The sequence below is a fragment of the Lissotriton helveticus genome, chromosome 1_1 (genome assembly GCF_964261635.1).
Source record: "Lissotriton helveticus chromosome 1_1, aLisHel1.1, whole genome shotgun sequence".
In the NCBI taxonomy this organism is placed as follows: Eukaryota; Metazoa; Chordata; class Amphibia; order Caudata; family Salamandridae; genus Lissotriton; species Lissotriton helveticus.
Genome location: NC_136057.1, coordinates 1,245,216,797 through 1,245,241,800, shown reverse-complemented (window position 1 = coordinate 1,245,241,800; position 25,004 = coordinate 1,245,216,797).

Here is a 25,004-nt window from a genome sequence, read left to right as displayed (position 1 = left end):
CTGTTTCCTTCATCGTCCCTCACTGCACCTGCCGCAGAGTCCCCTGCACCCCGCCGCCCTGACTGCCCACTCGCTGCCCCCGCCTCCTGCCTCCCAGCTTCTCCTCTCTCCCACCTCCCCATATATGCCAGCCGTTGCGCGGCCTTGCCCCTTCGGCGCGTCACTGGTGAGCCGAACGTGTGCCAAAGGCAATCCCGTCTGCGCCCGTCCGTGCCTGGACCGTGCCCAGCGCCAGAACCCCTGGCCCCCACACCCGCCACGACGACCGCCGCCTCTACGACGCCAGCACTCTGCACGCTCTCAACTCCGGACGAACCCACACCTGCTTCAAGGCCGCCCCGAAACGCACACACGGTCCCTTCACCCGCCGGAGCTGCAGCTACACCAGCCTCAGAGCCGACGGACCACCCGCCAAGAAAGACCTCAACCACCTCTGATGCATACTACTGAACACCCGCTCCGCACGCAAACACGCCGTCGAGCTCTGGAACCTGCTCAACACAACATCCCCGGACATCGCCTTCTTGACAGAGACATGGTTAAACGACTCCTCCGCACCCGACATCGCCATAGCCATCCCAGACAGATACAAGATCACCCGCAGAGACCGCACCAACGGAGACAGAGGAGGAATCGCCATTGTCCACAAGAACAGCATCAGGGTCTCGACTAGCACCAATGACACCCTCAGAGGCACCCTCGTCTACCGACCCCCTCGACCCCAGTTCAGCAACTCCCTCATCGACTTCATCAGCACGCCCGCCCTGACCTCCAACGACTACATCCTCCTCGGAGACCTGAACTTTCACCTTGAGAACAACAACAACAACAACTCCACAACCCTGATCGATAACCTCGCCAACCTCGGACTGAAGCAACTCGCCACAATGTCCACCCACTCCGCCGGCCACACGCTCGAGCCCGTCTTCACCTCAAGCCTGCATGTCTCCGTCAGCCACACCACCGAACTCCTCTTGACCGACCACCGCTGCATCCACTTCGCCTTCCAGAAACCCACCACACACCACCGCACCCAACAGATCCCCCACCGCTGCTGGAGAAAAATCACCGAAGACCAACTACATGCAAACCATGCTCTCAGCCCACCCACCGAACCCTCCAACACCGATGAGGCTGCCCACAGCCTCAGATGCTGGATCGAGGACTGCGACAACACCCTCACCCTGCTGAAGAACCCCCATGACAGAGAAGCCAGCAAGAGGGCTAGTTGGTTCACCCCAGAACTCCTTGCCTCCAAGCAAGCCTGCCGGAAACTAGAGAAGGAATGGCCCAGTGAACAAACTTCGGACAGCCAAGCAGCACACGAGGACCCCATCTGCAACCACCACCACCTCATCAGGGCGGCCAAGAGGACCTCCTTCAAAGACCGCCTAAACAACAACGCACACAATAGCAAGGAGCTCTTTAACATCGTGAAGGAACTCTCCAACCCCAGCTCCAACACCAAAGACATGCCGCCGCTGCAAGCCCTGTGCGACTCCCTCGCCACCTTCTTCCATCGCAAGATAGCAGACATCCACAACAGCTTCAACAGCCAGACAGCCCCAACAGACAAGTACACAACAGACCCTCCGCACACCCTCAACCACGACCCCCTGCTAGCCTGGGCCAGCGTGAGCGTCAATGACACCATTAAGACTATGAGCACAGTCCACTCCAGCTCTCTGTCAGTCCCATTCCTGCACCATGTCTTCAACAAAGCAAGCAGCTCCATCGCACCCCACCTGCACAACGTCATCAATCTTTCCCTTGAGACCGCGACCTTCCCAGAGAGCTGGAAACACGCAGAGATCAACGCCGTACTGGAAAAACTAAGGCAGACCCAAGAGATCTCAAGAACTTCCAGCCCATCTCTCTGCTCCCCTTGCTAGACAATGGTGAGACCGCAGCACTCATCCTCCTAGACCTCTCCGCCGCCTTCAACACCGTCTGCCACCGCATTCTACGCGCACGCCTCCACGCCAGAGGGATCCAAGACAAGGCTCTGGAATGGACCACCTCCTTCCTCTCTGGCAGAACCCAGAGCGTCCGCCTCCTCCATTCTGTTCCAAAGCCTCCGAGATTGTCTGCAGCATACCTCAGGGATCCTCCCTCAGCCCAACCCTGTTCACCATTTACATGGCCCCACTCGCACACGTCGCCCCACAGCACGACCTCAACATAATCTGCTACGCCGAAGACACTCAACTGATCCTCTCCCTCACCAAGGACCCCATCACCGCCAAAGCCAACCTCCATGAAGGAATGAAGGCCGTCGCCGACTGGATGAAGATCAGTCGTCTGAAGCTGAACTCGGACAAGACGGAGGTCCTCATCCTCGGCTCCAACCCTTCAGCCTGGGACGACTCCTGTGGCCGACGGCACTGGGGGCAGACCCGACAACCACCAACCACGCACACAACCTGGGAATCATCCTCAACTCAACACTCTCAATGACCAAGCAAGTCAACGCCGCCTCCTCCTCCTGCTTCAACACCCTCCGCATGCTCCGCAAGATCTACTGATTGATCCCGAGAGATACAAGAAAGACAGTCACCCAGGCCCTCGTCAGCAGCAGACTCAACTTTGGCAACGCCCTCTACGCGGGAGCCCCGACCAAGCTCATCAAACGACTACAACACATCCAAAATGCCTCGGCACGACTGATCCTCGACGTACCACGACACAGCAACATCACCCCCCACTTGAGAAACCTGCACTGGCTCCCCGTCAACAAGAGGATATCCTTCAAGCTCCTCATCCTTGCACACAAAGCACTCCACAAGACCGGCCCAGCCTATCTCAACAGACGGCTATCCTTCTACATCCACAACCACAAGCTACGCTCCGCCGACCTCTCACTCTCCACCGTCCCGTGCATATAAAGATCAACCACCGGCGGGAGATCCTTCTCCCACCTCGCCGCTAAGACATAGAACACCCTCCCACTGAGCCTATGACAGACCCAAGACCTGCTGACCTTCAGGAGGATACTCAAGACCTGACTGTTCGATCAGTAGCGGTCCCCCCTCCCCAGCATTGAGACCCTCGCGGGTATGTAGTGCGCTTTACAAATGATTGATTGATTGATTGATTGATTCCCCTATAAATGCACAACCTGCTACACAAAAAAGATAACACAATTAATTAAATGATCAATTAATCAATTAATAAAAATTAATTAATAATTAAATGACAATAAATTTATAATAAATACCAATTAATAAAAATTCAAATGTACTTAATTATAATAAATTACTTCCCACCCTATTCCCTTATAAAGCCACAGCCCACTACACATAAAAATAACACAATTAATGTAGTCATCAATTAAGCAATTAATACAAATTAATTATCGATTAATAATTATTTAACAATAAATTAATAATCAATACCAATTAGTAAAAATTAGAATGAACTTAATTATAATAAATTACTTCCTACCCTATTCCCCTATAAACCCACAACCCCCTACTCATAAAAAATAACACATTTAATTTAATTACCAATTAATAAATTATTAAAAATTAATTACCAATTCATATTTATTTAACAATACATTATTTAACAATAACAACAAACATAAATAATAATACATTAATTATAATTAGTATAATGACAAATTAATCAATGAATAACAATTATAATCCAATTATTAATTAATTAACAATAAATTAATAATCAATAAAAATAAGTAAAACATATTAATTAATTAATTATAATTAAATAACTACCCACCCTATTCCCCGATAAACCCACAACCTGCTCTGATACTAAAATGCAAAATTTACTATAAAAACAATTACTAATTTCTAAACATTTAATACACATATTTCAAAATAATTAAAAAAATTACAAAACTTGTTAAACGCATATATATAAAATACATACTAAAATACATAACACTAATATAAATATCGATAATATTAAGAACTATATATTTGCAAACGATATTGCTTACTTCGATATTACTTACTTCGATATAAAAAAAACTATATTACTTACCTTAATGTCGATATTCTGGTCACCGATATTCTTGACTTCGATATTCTGTCCCTATGATATTTAAAAGTCGATAATAAAAAATCGATATTATGGCTGCATAATGTCCTGGAGGGCCTGGTTTTCCTCCTCTGTGAATGTTGGGGCCCTCTCCACAGTACGTGCCATTGCAGACTCCAGAGGATGCAGAAAAACCAGCAGTGGTAGGTTGTGATGTAGGCAAGTAGCATGTAGGGCAGGCAAGTGAAGTCTCTTGGGAACAGACAGCGTTATATCTGTGCTGCTGTTCCATGGGTCCTAAGAGATAGCTCAGCATCGCACTTGATGCACATAGCTGGCATATGTGTCCATAAGTCATAAGTCATAAGTTCTTATATAGCGCACGATTCACCAAAAAGGTCTCAAGGCGCTAGGCAGAAAGAGACAACAACCATGAGTAAAAGAAAGTGACACAGTTAGTTAGGGAAGAGCCATGTTTTCAGGCCCCTCCGAAAGGCCAAATGATTAGATATGGACGACAGATGGAGGGGCAATTTGTTCCAGAGTAGGGGAGCTATGTATGAGAAGGCCCGACAGCCGTTTCTCGTGGTCCTGGCCCTTGGTTGGACCAGGAGACGTTTGGAACTGGATCTTAAGACTGGAAGGGTTATACCAGATGAGTTTCTTTGCTAGGTAGGAAGGACCGGTTCCCATAAGAAGCTTATGAACGATACCCAGTATCTTGAAATGGCTTCTTTGGCGCACAGGGAGCCAGTGTAATTCCCTGAGACTGGGCAGAGCTGGTGACCTGGGGGACAGGCCCAGCACCAATCGAGCTGCGGTGTTCTGCACCGTTTGTAGCTTGGTCAACAGAACCTCATTTATAGAGGCAAACAAGGCATTACCATAGTCTAAACGGCTGATAATAACTCAAAAATATGCTCAACAGCACACACCTGACTTAATTAAGTCTTGCTATGATGTAGCACGTGACTTTTAGCATGTTCATTGCCACATATGAAAGGGAAATGATAGTCTTTCTTTGCTCACCTATGTACCGCAGGAGAGCAGCGGTCCACAGACCCTTCCCAGACCTAGAAACCATGACTGATCATGACAGCATCTGAAGTTACTGCTTCACCAGACCACTCATAGAGGATTTGGCAGAGCAGTTGGCCTCACATTTGCAACCTGGATGGCCACGTTCATCAGCCCTGACCCTCGAAGTAAAGGTGATGGCAGCCCTACATTTCTTTGCCACGGGACCCTTCCAGTACACTGTGGCTACTGCTGGTGGGATGTCACAGACAATGTTTAGCCATGTGCTCCGTGATGTTTCGGGAATGTTGCCTTTGCTCAACCGGTACATTAAATTTCCAACACCATAACAAGTTGCTGACATCAAGGTGACTGTTATGCTCTGGGAAGGATGCCACATGTCATTGGGTCAATAGATTGAACTCATGTGGTTTTGGTACCACCACATGCAAATGAACAGACATACAGGTATCATAAACATTTTTACTCCATCAATGCCCTGGTGGTATGTCTGCCGGACATGACAATCTTACATATCTGTGCATGTTTCCCAGGATCTGCACATGACGCATACATCATGAGGAATAGTAGGATCCCAAAGATGATGTCACAGCTGCAAAACCAGCGTGCCTGGCTTGTCGGTGTGTAATGTCTGTTTACCTTGTGTGCTTTTTGTATCTTGGATTTTAACCCTCTTTTCAGACCCATGATGTGTTTGTTTGTTTGCATGTAGGTGACTTCAGATACTCCAACACACTGTGGTTGCTGACACCACTTAGGAACCCTGTTAACCTTGCTGAGATACATTTTAATGAGGCACATGGGCGGACAAGGCGAGTGATAGAGCGGACATTTGGACTACTGAAAAGCAGATTCCGCTGCCTGGAACAGACAGGAGGGGAACTCCAATATGCACCAGAAACGGTGTGTATGATCCTCACTGTGTGTTGCATGCTACACAACCTGGCAGTGAGGGAAGAGCTACCTCTCATCCAAGATGATGATGACCAGCAGCCTCCAGCAGGGGAGGATCCAGTCCTGGGTCATGTTGCCAGCGATGATGAGGGTGAGAGGGATGTTCGGAGACAGCTCATCAAAAACTTTTTCTCATGATTGTGAGTATACAGTGATAAGTTGTCTAAGCTTTATCTTTGCCTGATATGTGTATGTAGTGAAATGTCTGTGCCCACGTGTGGCTGCATGCTACTTTACATGTTCCCTGCAGTTATGTGCCCATTGAGTTACGCTGCTCACCATTACAGTGTTGACATGAGTTCTAGGTTGTGTTAATCATGAACCTTGTTTATGGAATGTCTATTGGAGATGTATGCAGTTTTTTTTTGTATTTCAAGACTGTTGTATGTCTGTCCTTCAAAGGGTCATTTGGCTGTTGCCTGGTGACATGTGACTTCCAAAACACACAATGCTGTTCCAGAGTTAAATTTTCATGGGAAACAGGAAGCGGTTCCACACACCCCAGTACTGACATTTCTAACCCTCTTGGTTACTTTGTGCTCATTGTCATGGTGAAGTTACCTTGCATCTGTTGTGGATGCAACATGTTGTGATTGTGTAGTAAACATGTGCTCCACATTGGGGTGTGCCTTGTCTGTGTACACACATCCAACATTCTTTTACATACTGTACCTGTAGCCTAATTTCCACTTTCTCAAAATGAGTTTAGTGTATGTGCATTTCAGTGTATTTTTAGTTCACAATAGTGTAGACTGTGAGTATGTGTGCCATGGATATTTTGTGTTGTATTGACCTTGTAGTGTGTATCTCTCATGTGTGTCACATCACCATGACTCACAAGACTGTTTTAATTCCTGTAGTTGTTTTCCTGCACTGTATTTGTTTTTCAGGTTGAAGGACTGGGTTCTTTAAGGCCCAGCGGTGCCAGGGAACAACACCTGAAACCTTCGTGGGTTACCTGCTCTGGCGTACAAGTGACAGAGACACGGGACACTTCCTTCGGCGTCAAAGATCAGCGTTTATTACTGCAGGGATACAGAAATCGCAAGAAGTACAACATAGTGTAGGTTCTGGGAGTCTGCTTCAAATTGCAAAAGGGAATCGCTCCTTTTATACACATTTTCGTCATTGCTCGACATAACGAACAAAAGGTTACAACTCAGTTCCCACAGTAAACTTCAAAAGGATTGCATTCATGTTTTCAGAAGCCCGGAACATGATTATAGTAACATTGCCGGTTCCCAACTGTAAAAGCACATCATCTCGCCATAAGGCCATTCCACTCTAGTTGTAAACAGGCGAAAGAAAGAGACAGGAACAGGTGTAAGAAAGACAGACAACCGTAACAGAAGAGTGTGGGGGCAATATCGGAAGCGTGATCACAGGATCAAAGGACTCAAACCTAACATGTGTAAAGCTGAAACAATAGACCAACACGGCAGAATAAGCCTCAAGCTGAGCCATCTGCCATTGCCGTGTCATTCCCCCGGTCGTAAAGACGACCCCAAAGAATATTCATCTTCCGCCAGAGCTTGGGAATCCCAGGGTCACGAAGCGGACATTGTCCCTTCGCTGGCTACGTGAGGGCAAGAGACAAAATGGATGCCGTATCTAAAATGGAACCCGAGGGTTCAGATGGAAAAACCCGTAAAGGAGACAAACCCTTCTAAGTAGTGTAGCGTAAACGCATACACCTACTAATCTCGTCATTTACGGTTCATAGATACCAAACTCGTCCATATCCGAGCATGCCCAAAACGTCGTAATGATTCTCACGGAACCTCAGACGCTCCTTTTGCCCTCAGGTAGGCAAGCACTAGTCGAAATCAGAATCAATTTCGATATTCATCAGATCATTCAGGTGTTGTTGAAACATCATCCTATCCACCAATGTCTCTTTGGTCACAGATGGCCTTCTTATACACGTTGTAGCACAAAGGCCACATAAGGCAGGACCACACTGCACACAAAGACAACACGTGAACAGAAACGCTACAACGACTCCTATGATCATCAGAAGCTTCCAACCCAAGTCGACATCAGACCCCAAAACCATCCTAGAAGCGTCCAATCTCCCTCGTCCACGTGTATGGACTCCGAGATTTTATGCAACTTTGAGATGGCTTGATAAACAGTTGGAGCATTATCAGGTATGAAAATGCAGCAGCTCGAATGGATTACCTTGCACACACCACCTCTATCTGCAAGTACAACGTCTAGAACCATACGGTTCTGTAGCGTCATAAGTCTATCCGCTTGAAGCTCTGCTGTCAGGTTACCAAGGGCACTTGCAGTGATATTAGCAGTCAATTCCACCACACGAGTCAACTGTCTCAAGTTCCTACTATTAACCATAGGACCCCAAAACGGTAGGAAACCCTTAAAGAAGTCTCCTGCCTCTTGACTGGCAGTGTCCTCTTTACTAACGACGCCTCTCACAACTCTAGTCTTGTGATAGTTTGAGGCAACCGTAAAAGTTGGTGGTAAAAGATTCGCGATATAACAGGTGCCTGAAAAGTCACGAGGCAACCACGTATAAGCACGATCGTAACACACAAAATAAGTACCCTTGGCAGTCAGGAAGACAGGGGAAGAGAGCATCGGTAAGACATACGTCTCAGTACAAGCACTCTTCCCAAGCTGAGCTCTTGGATTTCGACCAAGGCCTTGCAGACAGAAATGGCCGAGATGAGGTACGATCCAAATCGGAGATGAGCTTTTAAGCTGTCTATCACTTACTAACATACTATACTCAACCTCACTCAGATCCTTGTAAGCTCGCACCTCTTCCTCTGGGATAATTGTTGCATCAAAAATATCTTTATCTAAATCAGCAATCGCTATCGCCAAAGGCTTGTGGTATGGGCCGGGACTAAGGTCTGTGGAGCGAGGCTCTCGACGGGGGTAGGAATCTAGTGCACTACGGAACATAGTTTGGAATGCTCGAGCGGACCCCTGGGTGCTGTAAGGAAGAACCAAATACGGAATACCTTTATCCATAGTATGTGGCATTAACCCACACACCCAACAATTGGTAGTATTCATCACCAACTGATGCTGATGCAGGAGTTGGACAAAGGAATTGTTCATAAATTCCGCACGTCTGGCCTGTTCATGTTGAGGCAGAAGATGAAAGGAATGTGGTGAAATAGTGGAAACAGAATTTAGGTCAAGTGAGAAGGAAACGGGTGAAATGGAAGGCAATAATAATTGAATCCCAAAGTACACTCCACCCACTAGTAGCATAGAAACAGTCAGGAACAACATAAAAACCTGAAACAGAAAACATTTTGTTCGAAACATCTTATGCAATTTGGATCTTTGTACCGCCATTTTGTCTATGTCCGACAGCTTAGAAAACTCCATCCTCTAAAATCCGTCCGTGACGTTCTTGACGCACTTCGTTCTGAGTAGCGATTATCAATTCCCAGGAGTTCCCAGAAATTGACAAAAGGCAATCGACCTAGTGTCAGAAACCTGCTAAACAGAAGGAGGTACCCGCACGGCCCTACGGTCAACCCAGATGGTAGGTCTAATCAATTTATCTTTTAATTAACATAAGTCTCCTAGCTGCAAGGAAAAAAAAAGTATACACACAATATGCAAAATCATAACATTCATGGCAACTGTAAGGGGTAACGTGAATTCAAAAATAAACAAATGCATTAGTCTTTATTGCGCGATCGAAGAAAATATCGAGTTTTTCCCGGTCGAGTTTGCTCTTCAAATAACTGTTCTGATGGCAAAACAGTGTTCGATTGTTCAGGTAACAGTTCAGAACTTGAACTCTCCAATGCTGATGATAATGGTATCGTTTTCGATGATTCGACAGGGATATCTGATTGAACTAAATCGTTCCCTACAGGCTGGGCATCACTAAATGGTACATAGTACAAAGGGGTCTCTGTTTCAGTCGAGGCGACTCCTTTCTTCATCCATGTGTCTACTGGCAAAGGAAGCGGAACCTTCTTGGTGTGGGTGGCATGCACCCAGTGCTTTCTTCCTTCCAGTCGAACTGCAGTCCTCGTCGCCAGTAACACCTGGTGGGGTCCCACGAATCTTGGCTCAAGATTGCGTTTTCGTCCAAAATTTCGGGTAACGACCCAGTCGCCAGGTTGGAGCCGATGACCAGGACCTTCTGTTTGTGCCGGTAGAGCGTCGTAAACCTGTTGGTGAATCAAACTCAATTTAGCAGTCAGATCATGAAGATAGTCAATCAACATTGGATATTCAAGTCTGTTAAATTCCTTAGGCCTTGGGACTCCCCAAATGTTCGCAGGACGGCCGAACACAATCTCATATGGGCTAAGCCCTACTCGAGAGTGCACAGTCGCTCTGGTCGATAAGAGGGCTAGAGGCAAAGCATCTGGCCATGATAAACCAGTCGTGGCCTGGATTTTGGCAAGTTTCAGGGTACCATTGTATCCTTCCACTAAACCCGCCGACTGAGGATGATTAGCACTATGGTATTTTTGATGAATACCAAGGCCACTGCATACACTTTTCATCACACTTCCCACAAACTCACTTCCATTATCCGACCATACAATCCGTGGCATGCCATACCTAGGGAAATACTCTTTGAGCAACACTTTTGCTGTAGATAGGGCAGTATTATCTTTAAGGGGGTAAGCCTCAATCCATCTAGAGAATGCACAAACTACAACCAAGACATACTTCAGGTTGTTGCATCTCTCCATATGGATGAAATCCAACTGAATAATTTCAAAGGGACATGTAGGAGGGGCAAAATGACCAGGTGGAGTAGGAGTGCCCTTGCCAGGATTGTACATCAAACATATCATGCAATTCTTAACCACTCTCTCCGCACACTTAGTAATTCCCTCATTCTTCCATACTGGGGACAACAACTTACATATGCCTTTTGCGCTAATATGTGACGTGCCATGAGCCATGGTAACAACGGCAAGCACATATGCATCCGGTAACATCCATCTCTGCCTTTCTGACAAATCAACCCAACATCCATTCTCATCTAACTTCCCCGTGCTTTCTTTCCACTGAGTCTTTTCCATCTCGGTAGCCTCATTCTGTATCTCTTTCACACTCTCAACTGTGTCTTCACACATACCAGTCTCCGCTGGCCATCTTACTGAACTCGTAACGTACATTCGATTTGTCAGATCTCTAGCTGTCTCCTTAGCAATCTCATCCGCAAACGCATTACCGCGGCCAACATCATCTGTCACTTTCCGATGCGCACTGCATTTGATTATTGCCACCTGTTTAGGCAATGTAAGTGCATTCAAAAGGTCATTCACAAGTTGTCCATGCTGTATCTTCGTGCCATGCGACGTAAAAAACCCTCGTTCTCTTCACAATCGACCAAAACTGTGCGCTACGCCAAATGCATACTGACTATCGGTAAACACATTCACCCGCTTTCCTCTAGACAACACACACGCTCTCGTCAACGCGATCAATTCAGCTGCTTGGGCCGAATTCTGACTCAATCTCGCAGTTTCCACAACCGTACTCAACGTCACTACAGCATACGCAGTCGTCGTATCACCATTCGGCAACTTGAAGCACGAGCCATCAACATACAAAGTACCATCGGGATCTATCAATGGAGTGTTTTTCAGATCAATGCGACCCTTCGTCTCTTCTTCAGTTCTCAAGTAACAATCATGTGGTGCTACATCATCTGATTCCATGTTGATCGGCAACAATGTTGCTGGGTTCAACACATTACAACGCTTTATCCGTATATGACTTGCCAAAAGTGTCAGCTCATACCCAGACAACCTTGCGCTCGTCAGGTGTTGAGTTTTCGTTCGGTTCAGAAGAGTGTCAACTGCATGCGGAACCATCACCGTAAGCATATTATCCATGACCAAACCTGCGGACTGTCGAATGGACACCGCAGCTGCTGCTGTTGCTTTTAGACAACTCGGTAATGCTCTAGCTACTGGATCTAAGGTCGAAGAGAAATACGCACATGGGCGTTGTTTGTCGCCAAATTGTTGCGTCAAGACACTCAACGCACAACCATCCCTCTCGTGAACGTACAGTGTGAACGGCTTACTGTAATCGGGAGTACCTAACACAGGAGCCGAACACAACGCATCACGTAATTCCGAAAAACTTTGCTGACACTCTTCAGTCCAAGGCAAAGGAGTCGAAACATCCTTGCACGTGAGAGCTAACAATGGCTTCGCTAATAATGGAAAATTTGGAATCCATTGTCTGCAGTATGACGTAATACCTAGAAAGGCACGCACATCTCTCTGAGTTTTTGGCACAGTCATTCGCGCAATCGCCGCAATTCTTTCTGGGGTCAACCTTCTCCCTTCTTTTGACAATAAGTGACCCAAATAGGTTACTTCTTGACAACAATATTGCAGCTTAGAAGGTGACACCTTGTGATATAAGTCACATAAATGCTGCAACAACGACACTGTAGTGGTTCTGCAAATAACCTCGGTATCAGCAGCCACTAATAAGTCGTCAACGTACTGAATCAAAGCTGCACCCGTCGGTAATACAAATGCATCCAGTTGACTTTTAAGGGCTTGACTGTAGATCGATGGACTCTCACAATAGCCCTGTGGTGCGCGTTTAAATCTAAACCTGCGACCACCTAAGGAGAATCCGAATAGATCTCTGCTTTCCTCAGCAATCGGAATACTAAAGAAAGCATTCTTTAGGTCGATTACCGTGAACCAGGGGGCAGAAGCTGGAATTAAGGTCAACAAGGCCGTGATATCTGGCACCACAGGAAATTGTGGGACCGCGATCTTATTCACCTCCCTTAAATCAATTACAAAACGGTACACAGGAGGTTTAGATGGATCAGTTCGTTTCAGGATGGGTAACACAGGACTATTACACACATTTCCCCAAGTTTCTTCAATGACATCCTTTTCGATCAGGTCATAAACGATCGCTAATAGCGCTCGCTCACCATCAAGAGAAATACGATACTGAGGTATACGTGGTAATCGCACATTTGATTTCAACTGGACCACATAAGGTGGAATGTCCAACAAACCCACATCATTGGGGCCCGTGGCCCATAGTGACGCAGGAAGGGAACTCAGTTCCGGTGGGAACTTATCGATCGATAAGTACATAGGAGAGATTATTCTCTGACCTAATGTAAGCTCCACTCCCGCAGGAGAGCAGTACAAAGTCGCATATAACCGTTTTAACAAATCCAAACCCAAAAGATTCTCGCCACAACCAGTGGAGAGAATCAAGGGAGCCCCCAGCTCACGAGGACCAATCGTAAGGGGCAAAAAGCTGGAGACAGGATTGCTAACAGGGGCGCCAGAGAATCCAACGGAAACATTCGTTAAGCCAGACAAAGGTGCGCCAGGGAGTTTTGAATGCATGATGGAACTTTTTGCTGCACCAGTGTCCAACAGAAAAGGCTCAACTACGCCAGATGTAGCAACTGCGACGTAAGGCCCTCTCTGATCAACCGGAACTGTCACTACTCCCTCTCTTTGTCGGTGGCTGTCCTAGTAACGATCACCTGCCTCAATCTCATGCCCAATGTAATAATCGTCCACATGGTACTGTGCCGATCTATCGGACCTCGCATTCCGCTGATCAAAACAATTATTCGCATCCAACGAAGTAGGAGAGCGCTCATTCTGATTCTGAGAGTTACCACGACCTCTACCTCGAAATGCCTGTTGGGGACCACCACGTCCCCCTCGAGCCAAAACATGATTATAGCGTTCACGTAAAGTGGGACAATTAAATTTGATATGTCCCTCTCCCCTACAATATGCACACTGATTATATCCAAGCATAGACCTAAAGTCAGAAGAGTCAGAGCGTGACTGCATCCTGGAAGACTGTGCCTGTGGCCGATACTGCTGTTGCGAATCATTTTGATTTGAACGCGGAGGATACGCTTGTTGCAACAAAACCTTCGTTTTAAGCTCCTTCGTTTTCTTATCTGAACGATCACTTTCTTCCTTTTCCCTATTTTCGTAGTATTGAGCCGTCGCTAGTATTTGAGCAGTGGTTGAAACGGCCCATGCACTTTCTGAATTTTTCAATTTGTTGCATAGTTCAGGCAACAAATTTAACACAAACTTATCAACAAATAACCGCTGTCCTCCCTCCGTACTCATGTCCTGACCACTATGATCAATGAATGCTTCCTCAAATCTAGTAAAGAAATCGGAGACACTTTCGTCTTTCTTTTGCTTACAAGCCGACAATTTGTCCCAATTCACCTTCATCACTGGCATAAGCGTTTTCATGAGCGTAATGATTCTTTGGGGCAAATCCGTAATTAACTGCTCAGGCTTAGCCCCACCAATTTGTCGTCCATCAGCCGCTAATAGCGTAGCCCAATCACCACCCAACTCAGCCAAATGATTCTCTTGGCGGATTTTTGCCCAAATCGGTTGTGGTACAATATTACCAAACAACATGTCGATGTCAGCAAGGTTCATAATAGAAGCATCCACCAGTTGGGATAACTCCTTATAATAACCCGCCGGATTTTTGCGTGGATCAGGCAAGGATTGCTTCACCTGTAAGACTTCTGATCGCTTCCATGGGAGGTGTATCCAAACCCTTTGGAAATACGGCAGAACCACTGGATTAGCGTTCGGATCCCCTGGCATCCAAACTGGCGGAACCTCTCTCATAGGATACTGACCGGAGTTCGCTTTTGGAGTATCGGAATCGTCATCAAACGACACCCGAGAAGGCACTGTAGACCTAAAGGCTAATAATCGCTCTAATGCACGTCGTACATCTGCACCTACGATCATACCATTCAAAAAACGACTCTGAAGTTCGGTCATCTCGGGCGGTACATCATCTAAGTCATCATTATCCCACTCTTCCCTCAAGGAGTTGCACATTTCTTCAAACACAAATCTCTGTGTTGGCTCATTGAACTGAGAAAATGTATCAAAAACTATGCGTGAGGTGTATTTAGCAGGGTGTCTAATCCATCTACGCGCCATAGTTTCTAACGTCGCTCTCTCTCTTCCACCAGGGATTTGACTTCGTCTCTGGGGAGTTTCAGAGACATCGGATTGAAGTAATGATCCGGAAAGTGGGGAGTAGAGGGTAGCAACAGTGTTAGGGATACGATTACGAACGGAAGGAGAAGAGGAAAAAAGAACAGGAGCAACAGCATTAGAAGTGGTTGTAGGATCAGTGGGGGTAGCAGGAACAATAGACTGAGAAGGTACAGGCAAAGAAGCAGTAGGAAGAGGAACAGATAGAGGAGCAAGAACAGGACCAACAACAGGCTGACCAGCAGCCGCCAAAACAACAGGAGGGGGAACAGGAGGAACTACAGGAGCCGTAGCACCCTGTGCATAAGGAGGTGGTGATTTCATTAAATACGCTAACAAAGGATCCAAATCAAATCAAATCAAATTGACTTTATTTCGGATATATTGCAATCCATAAAAGTACACAATAGATAAAACATAATAAAAACATCACAGTAGTCACAAAGTCAATCTTAAATTACATACACTCAAATATATCATAAAAACGAGTGCATTGACAGAATCAGAATAAAAAGTGCAAGTAATGTCCAATACAGAATATACAAAATAAAGTGCGATAGTGCCATAAACTGCAGTTAATGCACATTTACTCATCCAGACAATTTCTTAGTCTCATAGTCATTTTTAAAAATTCTAACACCTGAAGAACACTATCAGGATGCAACAACTGTAAGTACACAAGGGCGGGTCTAATTTGGTTAAAATTTAATTTCTTTAAAAGGGTAACCAGAAACCGCTTACGGGGATATTCATAAAACGTACATAAAAATATAAAATGCAGCATATCCTGTGGAGACTTCCCGTCGCAGCCACAGGGAGCTGCTGGTTTCTTAAAAATGTCCGACTTGGGTCTAATTAAAAGCTGATGAAAGATGTTAAACCTGAAACGGGTCAGCAAAAATTTTTCATGGGTGGTGAAGGAGCATGTTAGATACAGTTCCATTGAATTACAGGTACTCAGCATAATGTACGTTCTAACATTAGGTTTCAAGAGCTCAACTTCATCTCTTACAGCATTACGGTTCAGGTAAAAAGCACTCTTAATTGCAGCAACATCACCCTTAACTATGTCCCCCGGGTTATCAAACAAGTTTACTCGGCCAAGCTTCAAGAATTGAGACTTCAAATATTTGAGCCAGGGCACTCGCATTGCGTGGTCAAGCGATAAAAGATCCTCCACTATCAAGTGGGTCAAAGGGATTGCATCACTTAACCATAATTTTACCCAGCACAGCAACGGTTTTAGTCCAACTATGTCAGATAAATGCAAACAGCCAAGTTCTTCATGAGCAGCTAAATTCGGTGTGCTCCCAGGGACACACAGCAGACGCTTTAAAAATTTATTTTCAACTATTTGAAGTTGTTCATAGTTTGTGTAGCCCCATATCTCACTTCCGTATACTGCAGTGGCTATGGATTTAGCGTTATATAATTTCATCATGGCCACATTTGGCTTTTTGCCCAGTTTAGAAGCAAGATTGAAGATAGAAGCATTTACCCTAGACATTTCCCCCTTTTTCTTGGCCAAGTGTGGGGCCCAACACATCTTCGTATCAAATAAGACCCCCAGGTAGGAAAACGACTGGGTGATGGGTATCGGAACATCATTCAATTTAAAATTGAACTTCTTCTTTGGTTGACGGCCAACATGCATTATGAAAGATTTTGTATTGTTGACCGTAAGGTCCCTATCAGACATAAATTTGTTAAAACCATTCAAAAGTGCCTGAAGACCTAGTTCTGTTCGTGAGATTAAGACCGCATCGTCGGCATATAAAAGCAAAGGAATACCCCTCGCACCCGCCCTTGGACAATCAGATTTTATCTCCTGTAATTCAGCCTCCAGGTCATTTATATAAAAATTAAAAAGATAAGGGGCCATAATGCACCCCTGACGTACGCCTTTATTGATTGGAAAACAACCCGTGGTTTCCCCAGTCGAAGAATACCTCACGTTGGCTCTTGTTTCATTGTGCAGATCCGCAAGGAACTCCACAATACCCCCATCTATTCCCTTCTCCTTCATGGTCCTCCACAGCCTCCCCCTGTTGACACAGTCAAAGGCCGAGGAGAGATCCATGAAGGCAAGATGAATTACGCCCTTCTGAACGACCGTATATTTATTCAGAATAAGGAACAGATTGAGACACTGCGTTATAGTAGAACGCCCCTCACAAAAGCCATATTGAGAAATTGTCAGAATGTGGTTCTCATTCGACCAACTTATTAGGCGTTGAAGTATAACTCTCCCCATGATCTTCACCAATGAATCAATTAGGGATATGGGTCGATAGCAAAGTGGGCTTCCCCTATCTCCCTTCTTGAATACAGGAACTATAGTTGATAGTCCCCAAGATTCTGGACATCCCACAGTGGCCGCAGCATTAAATACTGCGACCAGAATGGGCGCCCAGAAAGCTGGATCCGACCTGTAAAGGTCAGGGGGTATTCCGTCAGGCCCTGGTGCTTTATTAACAGTGAGGCCCATAATGGCTGCCCGAACCTCACTTTCATAAAAAATAATAGGGCTAACCCTGTCGCAGGGGGCATCAGTCATAGAGCTAGCATTTTCAGAGTAGTATAGACTTTTAAAGTGGCCTTCCCATTCCTCTTTGGATATACAGCAAACAATTCCGTCCCCGGGGTCCTCGGACAAGAAAGGTTTCTTAACCAAAGCCCAGAATTTGGTGCTGTTATTCAAGGTAGAGGGGTCAAGCAATTCCTCCCACGCCTCTTTCTTCAATAGCTCCTTACGGGAGATAGTAATAGCCTTATATTCCTTTCTACAGAGTTTTACAACCTCCCGATCCCTCGGGGAAGCTGACAAAGCAAGCCTCAGCTTGCGAGCAGCTACAGTACAATCATGGCTAAACCATCTCGGCCCTACTTTTGTGTGGGTTTTATTAGGAACGGATAGGAACGCTGACACCTTCTCCGCTATATTTTGATAAGCCTCTAGAACCGTTTTAGGTTCACCTCCCCCGTTAATACAAACGTCAATGTCCTCTGCACACCCTTCAGAGATGTTTTTATAGAGTGCATCCGCTGAGTCAATTGACCATTTTAACCGCCTCCTCCCATCTGTTGTGCCCAAACTTCCTTGAACAGTATTTTTGGGACCACTTTTCCCCCACGGACAGTTCAAACAGATTGTGACAGGATTATGGTCACTAAATTCACTGGGGAGGATGCAAAAAGAATCTACAAAGGTTTGCATAGTCCTCGAGACGAGAATATGGTCAATGAAGGTGCCCCTACCATGTCCCTTAAAAGTAGGGATATCAAAACAGTATGAAGGATCCTTTAAAGACATAGCCAAAGAGAGGTCAAGGTCATTCATTAAGTCATTACACATTTCCCCCTCTACAGTGTGTTCCATATGCAGACAATCTGCGCGCGCACAGATCATTTCTGGTAAGCATTTGTGCAATGGATCAACACATGGATGCAGATTAAAATCCCCCAAAATCATGAGGTTATGGCCCACTTTTTCCATAAAATTAGAGACAAAGGAATTAAGAACATGGATGTGTTTCGGACCTGCACTATCAAGAGCAGCATTGTAAAAATTCACTAGTCCCACAAGAACATTACCACCAGATAGAACTAGTCCCATGACCCCTGCATGCTGAGCTTCCAATCTCCGTACTACACATGGTATCAGTATGGAGACAAAGACTACAAGACCCCCCTTGGGCCTTCCCCGCACAGAAGGCAGGGCCGGCACAAAGAAGGCCCTATACCCTTCTAAAAACAGATCACAGCCCAACTCCCAGGTCTCTTGGAGACAAATAATAGAAAACTGCTTGATGTAAATAACCCAGTTTACATCAGACATTTTGGCCGCAAGACCAGCAATATTCCAGGAGACAGCAAGGATTCCTGAGGATCTGCCCACCGGGTTCAAAGAATTTGTAGTTTCACCTGAAGCCCTAATAATCTGAGCCGCAGGTGCCCCCAGTCAGTCACACTGCTCAAGACCGGATAACATTTCGACAAAGGATCCTCTTTCGAGTCTTCTTCCTTTTTATCGAGATTTGACGATAACACCGGATAACATTTATCCGCCCACATGTGATGCAGTCTAACTGAAACTTCCGTTTCTTTATCTACTTTATCTTGATGGTGACGTTCTGCATCTTGCATTATCGTAATGATACTACTTTCTTTCTTATTTTTCTTAAGCTGTTTGATTTCTTTCTGCCTGGCCTCTTTGCGCCATAACCGGAAGGAATCGAACATAGCCGGCCTAGATTTTCTTTTAAACAGTTTCGCTTCGAGATTATCTAAAATGTTAGTGTCGAAACTTCCATGTGATGGCCAACTAAGGTCACCGTCATTTTTCGTATAACGAATCCAATATTCATTATATATAATAGGGCCCACACCATGTCGACTATAGAGCTCATATATCGGAGTTCCAACTGGAGGTATCGGACACGAGTCCTCCAACCGGGAGTCCATACTGTGACATTTAAAGAAACCAAGGAAACCACTATGGCCAGGCATCTTGCACGCTGACCTAGTATCAAACTTCAAGGGTTATCGAAGTACAAAATCTTCGTGAAATACAAAACACTCGGTTTTTGGCAATTGCAACTGTCAAATAACAACTAAGAACCAACAACTAAGAACCACAAATGCAATGGAACCATGCAACACGACTAAGCACCAACAACAACCAAGGATACTGGGAGCGACCCACAAATACTTAACTGAGAGCTCAATGGCGTCACCAGGAAGGCCCGTCTGTCGTCTCGCCGTACAAAGGACTACGCCAGGCGCCAAAACAGGTCGACAGTCAGAGCATCGGTCAGTCGCAACCGTCAGGAGGCGGGGATCTTCGCAGGAAAAGTCTTCGGACCACTTATTTCGACAACAGGATCGATGAAGCGGGGTGCACCTTTCCTCGGAGATTTCGCACGAAGTTCCTCACGATCGTCAGGTTTTGGACCGGTACCGCTGATGTCGCCCCACGTTGGGCGCCAACTGAAGGACTGGGTTCTTTAAGGCCCAGCGGTGCCAGGGAACAACACCTGAAACCTTCGTGGGTTACCTGCTCTGGCGTACAAGTGACAGAGACACGGGACACTTCCTTCGGCGTCAAAGATCAGCGTTTATTACTGCAGGGATACAGAAATCGCAAGAAGTACAACATAGTGTAGGTTCTGGGAGTCTGCTTCAAATTGCAAAAGGGAATCGCTCCTTTTATACACATTTTCGTCATTGCTCGACATAATGAACAAAAGGTTACAACTCAGTTCCCACAGTAAACTTCAAAAGGATTGCATTCATGTTTTCAGAAGCCCGGAACATGATTATAGTAACATTGCCGGTTCCCAACTGTAAAAGCACATCATCTCGCCATAAGGCACATTCCACTCTAGTTGTAAACAGGCGAAAGAAAGAGACAGGAACAGGTGTAAGAAAGACAGACAACCGTAACAGAAGAGTGTGGGGGCAATATCGGAAGCGTGATCACAGGATCAAAGGACTCAAACCTAACATGTGTAAAGCTGAAACAATAGACCAACACGGCAGAATAAGCCTCAAGCTGAGCCATCTGCCTTTGCCGTGTCATTCCCCCGGTCGTAAAGACGACCCCAAAGAATATTCATCTTCCGCCAGAGCTTGGGAATCCCAGGGTCACGAAGCGGACATTGTCCCTTCGCTGGCTACGTGAGGGCAAGAGACAAAATGGATGCCGTATCTAAAATGGAACCCGAGGGTTCAGATGGAAAAACCCGTAAAGGAGACGAACCCTTCTAAGTAGTGTAGCGTAAACGCATACACCTACTAATCTCGTCATTTACGGTTCATAGATACCAAACTCGTCCATATCCGAGCATGCCCAAAACGTCGTAATGATTCTCACGGAACCTCAAGGTCTTCATCTCTATGTCACAAACCAAGTTTCATTCACCACAGAGGCAAGTATTGTGTGATTATGATTTTATTCAGATGCATGTGTGAAGTAATACACATAATTGATAATGGTGTACAGTGTGATTGAAATCCAAAGTTCACAGATGAGTTGTTAGTGTTAGGAGATGAAACTTTTCTGAGCCAATTCCACAGTCATTTGATTCATTGTTCCAACTTAGACCCTCCATCACATGTGGGAGAGTTCAGTGACAGTCAACAAGGTGAACGCTTTGCATACAATCGAGGTTATCAGGAGCAGGTGTTCACTTCCTGCGGGGTATGCATGGACAATTGTCTCTCACTTGTGCTTCTTCAGATGACCCTCTTCTTCTTTTGAGGGGGAACCTCATGTGCAGGCCGCTGCGTTGCTGGGGACTCCCCGCTAGAGTCCTCATCACTGCCTTTGCAAGTTGCAGATGATGTAGCAACAGATGTAGTGGGCACACAGGGAGGTGTGGTCATGGTGTCAGCAATCTGGCAGAGGCATATGAGTATGTCCCTGTGCACCGCAGTGAGGTCATCAATTTTATCCATTTTGGACTCCATCTTGGACATGTGAGTCTCCACCCTGGGCATGTGGCTTTCCAACCTGGACTTGTGGGAGTCTATCCGGGACATGTGGGGGTCCATTTCGGAATAATGGGCAGTCTGTTGATGTTGTATGTCCTTGAGGAACCCAACTACCTGCCCAAAGTCTTCTGTGCATTCTCGTTATGCATTTATGATGCATCCTAACTGTGGGTCATCTTGTGCAGCAGCACCATCTTCAGGATGTGACCTCACACCTCACACCTCGCACCCTCACCCCACCCCTAGCCACACGAGCAGGGCCTGCCATTGCAGACACAGACAACACTGAGCCTCCTTCACTGTTGACAGTGGTTTTGTTGTCTGCCAACTCCAGAGTGCCCTGTGTAGCTATGCCGTCTGTGTTTTCTTGGCTTGGTCTGTCCGTGTTGGTAGAGGTCATCTGGTTGTTGGCAGATGTAGCAGGAGTGGTGGCAGGGTGTGCTTGAGTTACAGCTGCTGGTGCTGCATGCTGATCCACACAGGAAGGGCATGTCGTTCATTGTCGTCCGAAGAGGACTGAGAAACTTCCACACCGGAGAGCTCAGGGTCAACCAGAGTTTGGGACTGGGATTCTTTTTCTGGTCCTGTAGTGTCCCTAGCAGGCCCTGTGGGTAGGAAAAATACACAATGTATGTTGTGGTTTTGCATCAACAGATCACACAGATTACATTTGCTATTGTATTTCATGATGAGTGTTTGTACATTGCATTGTCCCCAATTTTCACAGTCCGAGGTGTACATTGGTAAAAAACATTGTAATTACAACATGAAGCATTTTGATCAGCACGTAGAGCTTTGTGCATGAAAAACTCATGTATTGATTGATTGACTGACACAACTTATGAGAAATTCCCCCGTGGTCACTATTTACTTTAACATGCGATTAATCTCATCAACTTATTTCATTAGCCTTCTGTTCCATATAGGTACAACACCATCCACAATTTTCATTTTATCATTTTATTTATTTTTATATTTTCTGTAGTGTATAAAAAATATATATTTTTTCTTTTTCCTATTTTAGTTCATTCCTTCTATGTACATTGATAGCATGATTTGTAATACAGATTGAATCCATTTATAACAAGTACATTGTGTCTTATCAAAAAAACATTTATAGTATCTACCTAAGTCAGAAATTCACATAATAAAAAATACAAAGCAAAACCCTGCTATATACACAACAATCACTAGTCATACTAACACAATCATACCAATTCACACTTATACTACTCTCAATCTTCTCCCACTCATAATCGAATCCTATAATTGAGGAAACACAGTCGTTTATGTGTAGTTAAACGCCAGGTCTACGCGCGTTTCGGTGGGATAGGACCACCTTCCTCAGGACCAGGGTAAAGAGTTTTAATTCTTCCTCCTTGTGTATATACAGGGTACCTAGTTTCTGTTAGGTGATGAGGGCAACTGCTTATCCTCAAATCAATAGGGAACCTTTCCACTGTCGTGAATAAGTAAATAGTTGCATCCTTGGATTTATTATAAAGCCTCAATGCAGAGTATTATTTTATTCAATCTATTTGGCAAGACGTCTTCTTGTAGGCGTCGTAGTGGGTCCTTATATTCACGGAACAGTTTCCAAATATTTTAGTCTTCTTTTTGTAGTATGTAGCCCAATTTTTATTTCAGATAGGCGTATCCCTCTTTCAATAGTTCCACCTGTTTTCTCCGAGGGTATCGGGGCATACGGTCGTCTTGCCACGTGTCAATATTCCGATAGCCCCTAATAAAAATTGGGCTACATACTACAAAAAGAAAACTAAAATATTTGGAAACTGTTCCGTGAATATAAGGACCCACTACGACGCCTACAAGAAGACGTCTTGCCAAATAGATTGAATAAAATAATACTCTGCATTGAGGCTTTATAATAAATCCAAGGATGCAACTATTTACTTATTCACGACAGTGGAAAGGTTCCCTATTGATTTGAGGATAAGCAGTTGCCCTCATCACCTAACAGAAACTAGGTACCCTGTATATACACAAGGAGGAAGAATTAAAACTCTTTACCCTGGTCCTGAGGAAGGTGGTCCTATCCCACCGAAACGCGCGTAGACCTGGCGTTTAACTACACATAAACAACTGTGTTTCCTCAATTATAGGATTCGATTATGAGTGGGAGAAGATTGAGAGTAGTATAAGTGTGAATTGGTATGATTGTGTTAGTATGACTAGTGATTGTTGTGTATATAGCAGGGTTTTGCTTTGTATTTTTTATTATGTGAATTTCTGACTTAGGTAGATACTATAAATGTTTTTTTGATAAGACACAATGTACTTGTTATAAATGGATTCAATCTGTATTACAAATCATGCTATCAATGTACATAGAAGGAATGAACTAAAATAGGAAAAAGAAAAAATATATATTTTTTATACACTACAGAAAATATAAAAATAAATAAAATGATAAAATGAAAATTGTGGATGGTGTTGTACCTATATGGAACAGAAGGCTAATGAAATAAGTTGATGAGATTAATCGCATGTTAAAGTAAATAGTGACCACGGGGGAATTTCTCATAAGTTGTGTTGTTTGTCCTCTCTTTTCCCTGGTCTTGAAATTATCTTTAGAGGGGGTCCCACTATTTATGTTGTTGATTGATTGACTGCACATAGCCATTGAAAATCAAGTGCCACCCTGTGCCTGACACTGGTGTGTTGTATATTTTCAACACTTGTGTCACCACTAAAAGCATAGTGAGCAATGCTGTTAAAAAGATAATGAACAAAAACTGGCGCATAATAACATCAGGCTCACTAGACTGGTCAAAACCAAGGTTTGCAAACAGGAGGATGAAGAATATCAAAGACATTCTAGTGCACACACGACCCCAGGCAACCCAACAAAATGAAACCACCAACACACTGTGGAACATGCAACCGGTTACAGGCCACTACTCCTGCGGACAGTGCTCAGTATGCAACTAACAACCGCTACCAAGACCATACAGCTAACACCGGAACTGAAATCGACGATTAGACAACACACTAATTGTAACACTTCACATGTAGTCTACATGATCACTTGTCCTTGTAACCTCAGGTACATCGGGATGACATGCCGGAAAATAAAGCAGAGGATCTGCGAACATAGAAGTAACGTCAAATGTAAACGGGAAACAACCAAAATGTGTACACACTACATTGAACACAAACACTCCATCAATGACCTCAACTGGTTCATTATCGAGACAAGAACTGGGACAACCCACAATGCTGAGAAAATTCTCTTTGAAAAAGAGCAGACACACTACGCCTCAAAACAGACACACTAGGCCTGAATGGCAGTATTCGCTGGCTCAGCATAAATTAATTCCAACCCCCAGGCACACCACAGTCTATCAATATGTATAAGAGAACAGCACTTTAGCCTCAGAGGCCGTTAAAAGGCAACCTCACAATGAAACCATAACCCAACGAGATGGACAAAGCCAACTGACTTTTTAAGAATGCCAAAAAAAAACTTTTTGACCA